This window comes from Meles meles, chromosome 11 (assembly GCF_922984935.1).
Source record: "Meles meles chromosome 11, mMelMel3.1 paternal haplotype, whole genome shotgun sequence".
NCBI classification, from domain to species: domain Eukaryota; kingdom Metazoa; phylum Chordata; class Mammalia; order Carnivora; family Mustelidae; genus Meles; species Meles meles.
Window position 1 is genome coordinate 59,492,119 of NC_060076.1, and position 15,516 is coordinate 59,507,634.

At 33.6% G+C, this 15,516-nt stretch overlaps 1 protein-coding gene and 1 pseudogene across 48 annotated transcripts in view; both read left to right on the plus strand.

Moving 5' to 3' along the window:
• The window catches only part of PTPRD (protein tyrosine phosphatase receptor type D), a 2,308,694-nt gene that overhangs the window by 412,506 nt on the left and 1,880,672 nt on the right, over window positions 1-15,516 (plus strand). The window lies entirely within an intron of this gene.
• LOC123953623 lies at window positions 7,815-7,897 on the plus strand (annotated as a pseudogene).

A 15,516-nucleotide genomic window follows, 5' to 3' on the forward strand; every position in this document is an offset into this window, starting at 1 on the left:
GAAGCAGGCTCCCTGCCAAGCAGAGAGCCCGACGCGGGGCTCGATCCTAGGACCCTGGGATCATGACCTGAGCGAAAGGCAGAGGCTTTAACCCACTGAGCCACCCAGGCGCCCCTGTGTTTGTTTTTCTACCTTACTCAACCTTTAGTTATCCCTTCCAATGAACCCTTCCATTTTTTTTTTTTCTTTTCTGAGTGTTTCTCTCTTCACAGGCTCTCCCTATTATATTTGCTACCAGTCTAGCTTCTTTTACTTTCTCTTGTGTATCCTTGCTTATCTCTACCTTAGTTTGCTTCCTTTTTCACCGTGGATGAAACATCCATTTCTAAATCACACTTGTTCTCAGAAATCCAACATCCAGCTTAAAATCAACTGTTACTTTTGTTTTATAATATACCTTCATCATGGACTGCAACTTGCCAGTTAGCTTATGAAACTTTACTATTTTAGGCAGTCTTCTCTGTCTTTCATGGACATTTTGTAAGGCGAATGACCAGCAACCAAAACCTTATAATCATCCTAAAAAAACAAGAGAATATTAAGCAGATTAGATCTCTGATTACATCTCAAAGTGTACAACAATCTAGAATTATTAGCACAAATATATAAAATAAGAGTTAAATATTAGAGCCATTCTGGGCTAAATAGTGCCCATCTATAACTGACCCAAATAAGTAACAATGATAGAAAACTGCAAGCTTCTGTTACATTTTGGTACCCATATTGAAAATGGTTTTGTTTATTTATTTTTTAAAATATTTTATATATTTATTTGACAGAGAGAGAGATCACAAGTAGGCAGAGAGGCAGGCAGAGAGAGGGGGGAAAGCAGGCTCCCTGATAAGCAGAGAGCCTGATGCCGGGCTCGATCCAGGGACCCTGAGATATGACCTGAGCCAAAGGCAGAGGCTTAACCCACTGAGCCACTCAGGTGCCTGAATATACTCTTGTCTAACTTTAAAACCATACAAAACAACAAATTAAAAAAAAAATAAGGTGAACCTTTAAAGAACAATAAAAAAAATATTTCAGATTTCACAACTGAAAATAATTGGGCTTCACTCAATGTTTAGGACATATTAGTAAGAAGGAAAAGAGGTTTAAAGCTCAATGCCCAGAGAACTCCAAATACATCTCTCAGATCCTAATGCTTCATGAAACTTCATATGAGTAGAACCATGTTATTGTCAGGAAGGAATTTTCAAGGTTACACATCATATTGGGCTAATCAGCCTGCCATAACAAAGCACTATCTTACTATTTAGGATAGAAACTGAGTATCTTACGCAACAGAGATTTATTGTCCCATAGTTCTAGAGGCTGGAAGTCCAAAAGGAGGTGAAGGTGCCGGTGGAGTTGTTTCCTCCTGAGAGTTGGGAGGCATGATCTCTTCTGTTTCTCCCTCCTAGCTCTGGTGGCTTGCTGGAATCTCTGACATCACTTAGCTTTTGATGTCTCACCCTGAACCCTGCCTTTATCTTTACATATATTGGTCCCTCTTGGTGTACTTGCCTGTGTCCAAATTTCTTAAGACACCAGTCATACTGGATTGGGGCCTCAGTCAACTTCTACATGACCTCGACTAATTACATCTACAACAACTCTATTTATACTAAGATTACATTCTAAGTTACTGGGAGTTAGGACTCCAACATAGGAATTTTAGAGGACATGATTCAAACCATGACACACATAGATCTCCACATAATCATTTCAAGATCTGGCATGGTAAGTAAGCATGGGTAACATTGAAGACCTTACCACTAAGCCAGACAGTAAATGCAGCCAAGGGCTGTGTCTGTAATTGAACACAGTAAATTATACTTACCTTGTAAGTACTATCTATCAAGTCTTTGAGTAATGCCTTGGTTTATAAATAAAAGATACCAGTATCAAGAGCATAACAGAGGAATTAAAATGCACTGTTCAGTTACAGAATGGATTACCAGCCCTGGAGAAACCCAAAATGTACATTAGTAAATTAATTAAAGAATATTAAAGCTTGTGAAGTATAATTAAAGTTATGTTTTTCTTTTTCTGATATCACAGTCATTGCTTAAAACCAGTTGGTACTGATCTCATGTATCTGCAAAATATCAAACTTAGTTCTTAGTCTTTGTGAAATGCCAGCTACTGAAGAGTTATGTAAGAAGCAATATTTCTTTTAGGCTGCTCACATTCCTATAGTAGTCGCAAATATTCAAAATATTTGAAAATACTTCCATGTAAATATAGTTAACTTAGCATTTTAATTTGAGAATATATATGTTTGAAAATAAAGGCATAGATATAGATATAGATAATGTACATGTTTGTATATCATGTATATATCCATATATGTGTATATGTATATACATGTGTTTATAATAAATATAAATATGCATGTATGTGTATGTGTGTTATATTTGGATAATATATGTGTGTTATATTTATTTATGTTATATATGGATACATAATATATAATTTATAGTTCTATGTAATATAAAATACATATGTAAATATATGATATATTATATACAAATGTATATCATTTATAAAGAGAAAATATATGCATATGTGTATATATATATATTCTCTTCAGTTTTTTTTTAATTCCCCCCTTTTTTCTTCAAAGAGAAATGCAGAACTGTTTATAGGGTAGATGAAGAATTTTACCTTTATTAAAAACAGTGAGGACTAGATACCTTGTGACAAGTATTTACTATATTCTAGGAGTACCTGGAATCACTTTTCTTATATTTGAAACGTAACTTTTTATGTAACATGTTTAGATTCATGGTTAGAGTTACTTACAGTTGTTAAAGTTCTATGTCATGCAATGACATATGTCATGCAAATGACTAATCCTCGTTATTATCCAGATAACCGTCAATATTAAACATAAAGGTTGACTAATGCTGAATGTTTAAATACAAAAATACCCTGTTGATATAGTAATACACCTTCCTGAATGTGCCTTCCCTCATTGACTTAAGAAAACAAAATGTGAAAACAAATACTCCAACAGTAACAGGAAACTTTCCTTGAGTTTAAATTTTGGATACAAGCCCATTACTTGAAGAGTAGTTTCCATAGATATGCACATCTCTTCTCTTCCTTGAGAATGAGTCATGTTCTAAGATTTCATTTGAAAACAAGTTACCTAAAATGTAGGATATTTTCTCTATACTTTTTTTTGTTTTAGATTTAGTAGTTAGATTTTGAAGAACCCAGAATCTTACTTAACCATAGTGAGTCTGAATAGCAAATGACACCTGTATTACAAATAAGAACTTGCCCTTTAACCTCTAATAAGTTATAAAAACATGAACAAACAATTTCTAGACTCCTTGGAATGACCAAAAACGGTTTACATTATTTCTGAATTGTGAAGATCTGATAATGTGTAAGAAGTATCTTGCCAGTTTATATCCGGGGAGGGCCAAGCAAGGCAAGTATTAACTCTGACCTCAAGCAGAAAAGAAATGCCCAACCTCTCATTCATTCTTTCATTCTTTAATTCATTTATTATTTGTTGAATTAGTGTCTTCCATCTCACAGACATACTAATAAGCACAAATTCATGGAAACAAGCAAGCAAATAAAAACAAGGATTCATCTTTTCCCTGAGGTTGCTGAGAGCTAGGAGGAGGACAGAGGATATGAAAAATCATAATACTAGGAGCTAATACTGAAATAAAGAACCTGTGCAAATCTCCCAGCTAGCATTAAGTAGAAGTTATTTACTCTGAAAGCAGAGAAAGGTGGTTAGGCAAAGTAAATTAAGGAAACTGATTTTTGAGTCAAATCTTGAATAAATTTACCATTGCAGGATTGTATGGGAAGTGTAAAAGTTTACTGGGAGAAAAAAAAAAAGAATGTTTAATTATAAAAATGAAATATTTTATATATCTATAAAATAGGTCACAAAGCTGTTTGAAATTATTTCTATCATAATCCTCTGAAGTAATTTAACAATTGATTTGTGTATGTGTTTAAGGCTGTGCAGTGTGTTTTTAGTCCAGCATCATCCCACGTTTCATTAGTTCAATGGCTTTGTAGGAGCTACAACTCTCGACTTACCAGACCATTTTTCTGTGGAGTGCTTCTAAAAAATGTAATTTCAATTCTTTTTGAATCACACTAGACCAGAGGGGATGATGAAAATAGTAAACAAGGTATGGATAAATGCTTTCCACATGAAAAATATCTCTGCAAGTATGATGTAAAATTACTTTGACAAGTTAAAATATTAGTTTCCATTTTATAAATTGTCCTATAAACTTCTCATGGTAGCCAATATTGAGCTCGATAACACATAAAAATATGTATATTAGATATTATCATCACCTGTTTGAGAGGATGCAGTTTTGATAGCTGCATTTATATTTTATTAGTCCTTTAAGACCCTATATTCCTTATATCTATTTATTGTACTGACTCCTTTACATCTACTCCTAATGCATGAACTATGAGGTATACACTGTAAAATATATTCAGTTAATTTTGGAGAGGTGACAAATACATATGACCAATTAGACATAGTAAAAAACAGACAACAAATTTTAGAGTTTTAGCTACCAAGCCCACCCCTGCTCTTGCACACACACACGCACATCATGTTGATGAATGTGATTTGGAACACATTTTTTTAATCTGTATAATGGAAATAGGGTTGACTCTGCAGCCATGTGAACAATGTAGGCACACAGGACCGGGTATCAACATTTGCAATTTAATACTCTATAGTTGTAGTCTTGAAATTCATAATAATTTTACAACAAATTTTTGAATTTGTGTTTACTGAGTGAAGACTCAGGGGGAAATTGAAGCATGCTGTAGGCTCTTGGAGACTACTGATGCACGGTTCCAATTCCTGCAGCCTCTATGTTTTCCTGGGATCTGGGATATCTTTTCATCAGCCTCCTTTTACTCAACCCCTTCTGTGGCCCCAGCTATATGACTGCTGCCATCCTCCATGTGGGGTGAAAAGTGGAAGAGGTCCATGTCCCACTACTGCTCTATTCTTATTGAAGGTCTAGGCATGGGCAAATGGCAGGGAGGGGTTAAGCATGTTTTGCATGGTGTTTTAAAGCAGAGCAAGGCTGTGGACATCACATCCTATGCTGGCAACAATACTGCCCATTCAGCAAACAGCTTAGCAGTGTCCTCTCACCCACCTTCATCCAGGTACTGAGTGCTCTCCATTACAATGGTTTCAATCTTTCAATCCCTTTGGAATCATCCATTTACCATGCTTTGGGGTGGTAAGCCAGTGGGAAGGAGACATCAATTTCCCTACACCAGCTGGGGCCCTACATTTTCATTTTGCCCTGGAGTCCACATATTATATAGCAGGCCATGAGTGGAAATGATGCGAAACTTAAACTGTGGGGGCACCTGGGTGGCTCAGTTGGTTAAGCCTCTGCCTTCAGCTCAGGTCATGATCTCAGGGTCCTGGGATCGAGCCCCACATCAGGCTCTCTGCTCAGCAGGGAGCCTGCTTCCCCCTTTCCTTCTGCCTGCTTCTCTGCCTACTTGTGGTCTCTCTTTCTGTCAAATAAATAACTAAAATCTTTAAAAAACAAACAAACAAACTTAAACTGTGGTAGGAATTAAATAAGATCCATGTATAATACCTAGCATAATGCCTGGCATAGAAGAGGATCTCAGTGAAGTTATTGTTCTTCCCAATGTCCATTCCTTTTTTTATTTGTTTCCATTAACTACATTAGCCAGATCTCTATTAAATGGGCATAAATCTATTATTCCAATCCATTCAAATTTATTCCCATGTGTTATTTAGATGGAAAACCATGAATATTAGCTCTTAAAAGGTTCATTAAATTATTTATTGGATTTAGTTAATACTTAAATGTTCTCACCATGGAGACATTTATCCCCAGTATGAATGTGACAGTTAATGGATGGGCTGTTGTTACTCTTGGACCATGTTTTTGACCACTTCTAGACAGCCACGTTCAACACTTTTCATGAAAGGAATAAGCAAACAATTGAATCACATCCCAGTGAAGCCAAACCAAATAAGCAAGTTGCATACCACAACAGTCTCTGCGTGGATATATCCGATTAAGTTGCATACCACAGCAGTCTCTGTGCGTGGATATATCCAATTTTCTCTTGCTTCATCCTCTTGCCATCAAAAGTGTGCCTACTCTTCACCCTTATAGCATCCTCATCTTCATACACCAGAAACAAAATCTCACTAGTCATTACTTTACTCTCTGAAGATGGTCATTAGAAGTAGATTCCTAATTAACATCACCTTCTTCACTATGATTAAGAAAGCTACATAAGTGAAACCTAAGAAACACGTAATGGTTGGTCAGCACCTCAGACCTCAATAAAATAGCTTGTTTTATTTTATCAGTGTACTTAAATTTTATAATTATGGTAACTATAAAATAGAAATATGGTTCTTTTGTTTTACAAAGGAGATTTTTAAAATGTCTATTCATTATGCATTATTAAAATCCAATTATAGGGCGCCTGAGTGGCTCAGTGCGTTAAGCCTCTGCCTTCGGCTCAGGTCATGATCTCAGGTCCTGGGATTGAGTCCCTCATCAGGCTCTCTGCTCGGTGGGGAGCCTGCTTCCCCCTTTCTCTCTGCCTGTATCTCTGTCTACTTGTGATCTCTCTCTCTCTCAAATAAATAAATAAAATCTTTAAAAAAAAAGAAGAAGAAGTTGTTTCTGGTCTACACAAAGCCACTGGAAAATCTAAATTAGTATATATTTACTGTGACTAGTGTGGTTAGATTCAGTTGTTTATTTTTTGCTTATAATTCCTTCCAGGATTTGTAAGAACATTTTTCTATCTAGGAACTGATTATTTTTACAAAGAAATTATAATTTACTTTTACTTATATTACTAGGTTTTAATAGAATGAAGTGGGTAAACTACTGGAATAACCAAGACTTAAAATTTAAGAATATCAGGTGGTTATAATTTTCTGTCTAGTATTAGCTTAGTGCCAAGAAATGTGCCTATAAAGAACAAGGGGAATAATAAATAAGGAAAAATAAAGTTAAAAAAAAAGAAGAAATAGACTAAGAAAAGAGATGCCACATTAGAAAAATGCATGAGGACCAGAAAGAAATAAAAGCAAGAAAAGAAATCATTGAATGGAGCAGAGAAAATGGAAAAAAAAAGGGAAAAAGGGATGAAAAGGCTGAAAGAAAATGAAACTTTCCTCCTATAATTGTTTTTTTCACTATCCATTCTTAGGCTTTCTTTCTTTCTTTCTCTCTGGCCTGAGAGACAATCCTGAAATCAACTTCCTTTCTGCAGCCCCATTCCCTACTACCTGACCACTGCTCCAAAGACAAACATACACAAACAAGACATGGTCACATTTTCCTTGAGATTTCCAAAGCTTTGGTGATTAAGACTCTAACAGAACTCAGTGTCTTTTGCTTGCTTTCTTTTCTGAACGACTTTATTGTAATTTCAGAGCTCCAAATAACCAACTATTTTGTATATTGTAGAAAGGTACCTATTAAGAATTAGAAAAGGCATTTCGCCTTTTTTTTTTGAACATATATCTGCCTTTGCCTGGAGGAGCCCTTTAGGCAAATCATTTATGGTTTATGTGCTTCAGGTTACTTGCTACCAAATAAATTAAGGATGTTAATACAGTTTTGGTAAGGATGGCATGTCATAATGAATTGGAAAATATATTCTAAATTGTAAGATATTTACAAATGTCCACTGATATCATTTCACTACATTAACATGGATTATACAGATTTATTGAAGCTGGAAATAAAGACCATTAACAAAGAAAAAGAATGTCATTAAGAATACTTAGAAACAGCATTGCGCAGTGGCAGTATCGTAGCCAATGAGGTTTATCCGAGGCGCGATTATTGCTAATTGAAGAATACTTAGAAACTTAGGTAAAGTTGACCAAAAGTACCAGTAGATTTCTTTTGTTTCGCAGTGTGCAAGTTCTATTCATGTTTCATTTTACACGCATTTAAGATTACTATATTTTCATAATAAAGAATATAACAAAAGAAATGTAGCAACTTTTCATAACAGAGAAGTTGTCACAGATGAGAGGAAAAAATCTTAGTTAAAAATAGTTTTTTACAAATATTTTCTCTTTTATTTAACTCTCAAAACATTCAATTCCAGTAATTAGTGGAAAGTAGACAATTTTGCAAGCTGCAGTTTTATGCATTGTGATAATGGGTAATTTTTTGTAACCTGGAAGTTTAGCAGGTGTATTTATTGTCACAATTTTATGTTTCTTTTCTGAGTAGTAAGTGTGGTCTATTGGAGAACGTTGTTGGCCTCTCTGTTTATTATAAGATTTTCCATGTTTAATAATTATGGAAAGATATTTATAGATCATAATAATACAGAGCATTTATGGTCTTAGTGCTCAATATTTGCTTTCAGAATTATTTGTATTATACTAATATTCCAAGTGGGAAGTAAAACAGAGAAAAATAACTGTATAGTAACCATGAACACCCGTCTAATAACTTAGCAGTTATACAGTGTTTTATAAAGATTAGGAAAAAAAATCACTTTAAAGGATTATAGTTGTATTCAATGCTTCTTAAAAATACATCTATTTATACATGCCAGAAGGGAACAATTCCTTCACTTAAATATAAACAAATTGTTTGCAGTATTACTCTTACTGTATTCATAAAAATAAATATATACCTATGGGCTTAGGGAGTCTGAGGAATAGTTGATGAATAATAAGTTTTATATTACTGGTTCAGAACTGCAGGGAACCTTAAAAACTGTTCAACATATTCACATTTATTGACATTGAAAATGAAAACCAGGAGCTTTAAAAAGAAACATATTGGACTTCTAATGAGGTTTTAGTAAATTTTATACATTGTGATATTAAGTCATGCATTTTTTAAAAAAAATTAGCCCACATAAAAAACAAGTAGAATATGAGGTGAGTTGATTATTATAACTTTTGGGTCAGGTGATCATCTTTGGGGGTTTCCCCATTAATTAATCTTATTTCAACAAGATCTAGTCAGTATCGAACATAAACATAGGACAATCAAACTGCTAGGAGCCAATAAGAATGGAAGACTGAGAATGTAAGACAATCTCTGAATCTCTCAAGGGATTCACTGTATACATACATACAAACATGGCTGTGTGAATGTGTGTGTATATGGGTGCATGGTCTGACCTCCCTTTCAGGCCCCAAATTCTATGGTTTATTTCTGCACACCAAGAAGGGCAGAAAATAACAAAGGAAAAGAATATTCAGAGTCTCACGTTTGTGTTCCACACTGGATGGCACTGAGAGAGAAATACTGTGCCAGCTTCTTTCCCTGGGGAGCTTGCACTCTATGATTGTATGGGCTCATGCATCTTACTGGATTGATACTGAGGAAAAGAGAACAGTATCTCAGCAGCCACTGGAGCTCTTCTTACTTCTGGCATTGTTCTTGTTTGACAGTGCCTTTCCATGTACCTTTTTTTTTTTTTTAATGTTTCAGGAAATAATGTATTTATTTATTTTGTTCATAGCTTCCTTGTGTTCTTGAAATTTCTGCCTTCTCTCCTGAGAGCTCACCAATGTCTGGGTATCATCCTTCAAAAGTATGCATATCTAAATGCTCTTTTAAACCTTCTACATTTAGGGGTACCTGGCTCTCTCAGTCAAGAGACGGTGAGATTCTTGGTCTTGGGGTGGTGAGTTCAAGCCCCGCTTTAGACATAGAGATGATTTTTTAAAAGTAAAATCTTAAATATTTTATTTATTTATTTAACAGAGAGAGAGAGGAGATCACAGGTAGGCAGAGAGACAAGCAGAAAGACGGGGGAAACAGGCTCCCTGTAGAGCAGAGAGTCCAATGGAGGGCTTGATCCCAAGGCCCTGAGATCATGACCTGAGCTGAAGACAGAGGCTTAACCCACTGAGCCACCCAGGTGTCCCAAAAAAGTAAAATCTTAAAAATAAGTTAAAAAAATAAAACTTCTACATTCAGCAAAAACTCAGAATATCAGATAATAAATTAATATGTGCATCTACAAAATATATGTGTATAAATATAATTATATATGTGTGTATATTTAGTAGGGTAAATAACATAACTATATGTATATAATATGTACATTATATATTAATATAAAATAATAGCATATATGGATATATAATACACATATATGCACACACAGACATATTTTACAATGCACCATTATTATTTACATGAATTTCTAGAATATTTTATGTTTTAAACAGTTGCATGATATATTTGCTTTATATACATTTAAAAATAACTACTGTAGAACAGTTGTCCATTAACACTTCTGTTTGTAACGACAACTTCGACAACTTGAAACTTACCATTTACTCAAAATGTTACCAGTGTTTAACTTTTGGCCGTGTAGCAGAGTGAAGAAGAACTAGACTCTAGAGGAACTACATACATTAATTTAGGTGAGTGATTATTTAGTTCTCCGTTTCTTAATCTGTATAATTGCCATAATTTCAGTAACTTATTCCTAGGGTTGCAGTGAGGGTTTCAATTATTAATATATATAAAATTAATAACCAAGCCTAGCATGTAACAAGCATTCAGAAAGTGCTAATGATTTATTATCATTTTTACTTAGAATATGATAGTATGTCATGGTGCATTGCAATTTATTATTCAGTACATTTATAAATGGAAGAAATTCTAAAGTTGGTATTTAAATTAATGATTGTTAATGCTAAATTAGTCTTTTTTCTTTGAGTGGGAATACTATTTAAAATGAGTACAAGTTAATATGGATACATGTAGGCTATTTAAAATCACACTCCAATCAAATGTTCAGGTTTTTGTTTCAACTTTGGTTTATTTCTACTTTCTCCAGTTTTTTTAAATTATAGAATACAAATAGAATGAGATTTTACAGTAAATGGTGATAACTGTATTATATAATTCTACATGTTTCTATAAGTATTATTGATAGTATTCAATTTGCTTGTTAAATGACTTAAAATTATGTAGATTGTAAAATCTGTAAAGTTTCTCTCAGCTTTAGAATTATGTGCTTTCAAAAAAAAGAAAAAAAGAATTATACGCTTTCTTTCAAAGAATAGGAATAGTAAAATCTTCAGGATGTAGAGCAAGATTGACAAATTCAAGTAACTTCAGAGTATAAAAGGGAAAATCAAGAATAGAGAAAGTAAGAAAATAGAGATTATGGCAAAGGATGAGTAGAGAATGTAGGCAGTATATGTATTTCCATGGCATGGAAATTCAACCACGTGATGTTTTAGAGGCTAGGCACTGGCAGCCTACAATTTGTAATTCGAAATATAGAGAATATATGAAACTAATAGATTATCTGTTCTAACTCCAACAAAGATATTAGTTGTTCATACTTTGTTCAACTAAAACACTTTGCTGGAATGATATTAAAAATAAGCACGCTAGTACATTAAAAACAGCTTTTCTACTTAGAGATTAGAGAAAAAATATAGATCAGATAAAGACGAAATACCCTGTAGTTTGTCTTCACATATTTTACTGATAATTCATTAAAAACCATCAAGAAACTTCCTGTTTCATATATTATGTTTATTATAATTATGAGGATCACCTATGACATTTTGTAAATTACCTGAGGGTTTTTGTTCTGTTAACATAGTGTATTGAATTCATATTCTTAAAACATTTTGCCTCGTTTTCAATTTTCAGTATGTTTTCTGTAGTAGTCATCTAATAATTTTATTTTATTGAAAAAGGCCAGATTTTCATGTCTGTGAGTTTCTGATGAAGACCAGGAATGTATGAGTAGGTGTAATGTCTAGTTACCTGAAGCCTTCCCATTTTAGTGCATAGTCGCACCATATGGTTCCATCAAAGCCTGAGAAAAATAAAACTGCTACCAGAAGTCCCAAATCTAGTATTATAAATTAATTATGGCCAACATAGTATGCAGTGAAGTTACGATGAGTTTACAGTGTCTAAACTGAGATAATCTAAATGATGCAGGAGAAGAAACCTGGAAAGACATGGAAAATCAAACATTATTAATTAGCTCATGAATGCTCCAAGTTGAGTGGATTAAATAAAATCTTCCTATTTAGAATAAAGACATTTAATGCTAAGTGGTACACCCAGAAAAAAATAGAATATGAATAATTCAGAGATTATGTTGGCATTCCTTCTAAAATGAAATCCCGGGGCACTTGGATGGCTCAGTTGATTAAGCCTCTGTCTTCGGCTCAGGTCATGATCTCAGGGTCCTGGGATCGAGCCCCGCATCAGGCTCTCTGTTCAGCAGGGAACCTGCTTCCCATTCTCTCTCTGCCTGCCTATCTTCAAACTTGTGATCTCTCTCTGTAAAATAAATAAAATATAAAAAAATAAATAAATAAAAATAAAATGAAATCCCAACTTAACTTTAGTAAATGTTTAGATATTAATTTATGTTTTATGTATTTTTTCTCTTCCTTTGAAATTGAAAAGTATTGCCTTTATATATTCTTTTTTTTTTTTAGACTTCTTTTTTATCCTTTTAAGAAAGATCTTTTTGGGTACCCTTTAGAAGGCCTTTTTCTCCCAACATTGTCATTTTAGAGAACAGATTGATTTGTCTTACAAATTCCAGGGTAATAAAAGTGTCACAATTTTTACATTTGCTGTTGGAATCTTATTTTAAATGTTGAGGTTTATAAGCAGCACACATCTTATCTGTTCTGGAATAGGGACATAGTTGAGAGAATGGAAAAACAGACCTCTAGACTATTCAGATATAGTCTTAAGCTCTGTAATGTTCTGTCAGGCACTGATCCTATACTGAAATACTAAGCCACTATCAAAGATTGCCTTGCAACTAATGAAGGGTGCCTTTTGAGTGATGGAGGTGCACCCCCAAGAAGTCTTTGGGGGTGTTTCTAGCCTTCTGAGACCTAGAAATGAACCATACATACTTGAGTTTTTAAATGGTTATTCTGTTCGTTCATTCATTCATTTATTCATATATTTAGTTATTCCAGAAGCAGTGACTCAGTGCTTATCATGTGACCTCCCATATATGAAAATTCAGGATTCAAAGTAATAAACACAGTGCCTCCTGTCAAGATGCTTAAAACCGGATGTAAGAGATATATATAAGAAAAGAATGACAGAATATTAAGTGCTTTCTTCCAGCCATAGTGAGTCACAATGAAAGAGAAATTCTGTTTTGAGGGCAGATGGCATGGTAAAAGGCAAGTAATAGAAAATAATAGTGTTTCTAGAGTTTATATTTCTTATAAAGCTACTAGTGATTTAGAAAGGAAGACTTCTGTGATACTAATAATCCTATCCACCACTATGATATTTATAATAATGTATATTTGAATCCTTTTCTGTGTAGATCTAATCACCTGTTAAATGAATAAAAATGTGATATTTCTGTATAAATTACTAAGTAGTAGTGCCTACCTATCTTTTAGGACATATGTCTATTCAGATTGTATTTTAAGATACTGCCCTTCTGGGGGCACCTGGGTGGCTCAGTGGGTTAAGCCGCTGCCTTCGGCTCAGGTCATGATCTCAGGGTCCTGGGATCGAGTCCCGCATCGGGTTCTCTGCTCAGCAGGGAGCCTGCTTCCCTCTCTCTCTCTCTCTCTCTCTCTCTCTGCCTGCCTCTCTGTCTACTTGTGATCTCTCTGTGTCAAATAAATTAAAAAAAAAAAATCTTTAAAAAAAAAAAGATACTGCCCTTCTGCTACATTCAAATACTCAGTTTCTTTTTAATGAAATAGCACATTATGCGTTGTTCGCCATTTTGTCATTCCTCTGTGGTTAATAAGTATTAGTCCTAAAAGGGTAAAATAAAGGAAAAGAAATGTAATTTTTTTAAATTTCAATTTAGCCAAAGTTGTTCTCCAATGTAATAAGGAGGTTAAACTGCTACTATATAGAAATTTAGAATCACTTGTGACTTTTAGATATGAAAAAATGAAGATTAATATTTCAAAAATAACTAAGAAAGCAACCTCATCTGATTAACAAGAAATTTGGAATCGATTCAGGCAAACCTTTACCAAAAGCTTGCTATACAATTGGTTGACACCTATTTCCCAACCATTTACGTTGAAGATGTTAACTCTAGACAGTCCGTTATTCCTTTTAGAATTTGAATGATATTTCTTTGCTGGAGCAGAAGTTAGAAGGTAGTAAATAAATCAGTGCCAGTGATTTCAGCATAAGTGCATATTAGGTCTACAGCTGGGGAGAGTCTTCAGACAGACTTATGTCTAAAAACATTGTTGCAAGATCAGGCATAGAAAAATACTTATATAAAGAATTCATAATACTAATGCTTAGAAAATATGCTGCAACATTAGGAATAGCATATTTGAAATAGCTTTTCTTCTTACATTACCTTAATTATAAATCTTTATACTATATTGAGAATTTTATTTATTGGAGAATTCACTTGTATGGCATATATCAAGTTTTCTTACACCTCACTTCATTTTTTTTTTCTCATCAGAGAGATAAATGAAGATGTCTATGGACCTCCCTTCACCACTTCTAATATATTATTATTTAGAAACACTTTTGATTAAGTGGTTCAGGTTGTAGTACAACTTTTAATGTGGGCTTTAATCTTTCAGTGGTGCCCTAGTTTGTTATTCAGCTCAAGGTTAGTGGAAAAATAAAATGCAGCAGTGATTTTTTCTTTCATTTTTAGTGCTCTCCCTGTATATAGTTAACTATGTCAAATTCTTACTATGTTGTTTAGCTTCAAGACTTATCTGTTAACACAATTTATTTTACTTGGCTTTGTAGTAATAACATTATTTTCATAATGAGTGTATGACTATTATAAACAACTTGAGCAATGCAGAAAAGACAAGAAATATGTTATAAATCACCCAGAAGGACTACCCATAAATAACTATGCTTTTGGTAACATCATTACTGACATTCCTGTATGCATGTAGATTAAGTTCTCTAATTATTTTGTGAACGGATTCAAGCTAAATATGCTTGTGTGTTTCTAGTGATTCACTTCAAGGTTGTAGACACTCTGTCTCTAAAAGTGAAAGGCAAATAATTGACCTTGCTTCCTAAAATCTTTAGAACCTAGCATTTATATTGAATAAGGTTTGTCAAATTCACTGTCTAATTAAAAAAAGCTATAAATTGAGAAGTGAAAAATTAAACTGCTTTCCCAAGACACATACTAAATGTAAAATCTTTTATTGCACATTCAAAATTTTAAAAATAAAGGTAACAAAACTATTTCTTCCAAACTTCTTGAGTAGTGAAAATTGAGAGAACAGTAGATATAATAGCTTATTCTTTGTTTTTTTTGTTTCCTTGCTTGTTTTAAATGTCTATTATATTGTTAATATTTTTAAAAGTCTACTTTCACAAAAGCCCTATATGTAGAAAAAGTGTTCAGGAGTATGCAAAGGCTACTTTCAGAAGCGTTAGCTTTCTGTTTTTCTTCTTATGCAAAATTATATAGATATAGATATTTAGATATAGATATAATGTGTGTTTAATAATGTGTGTATATATGTATATG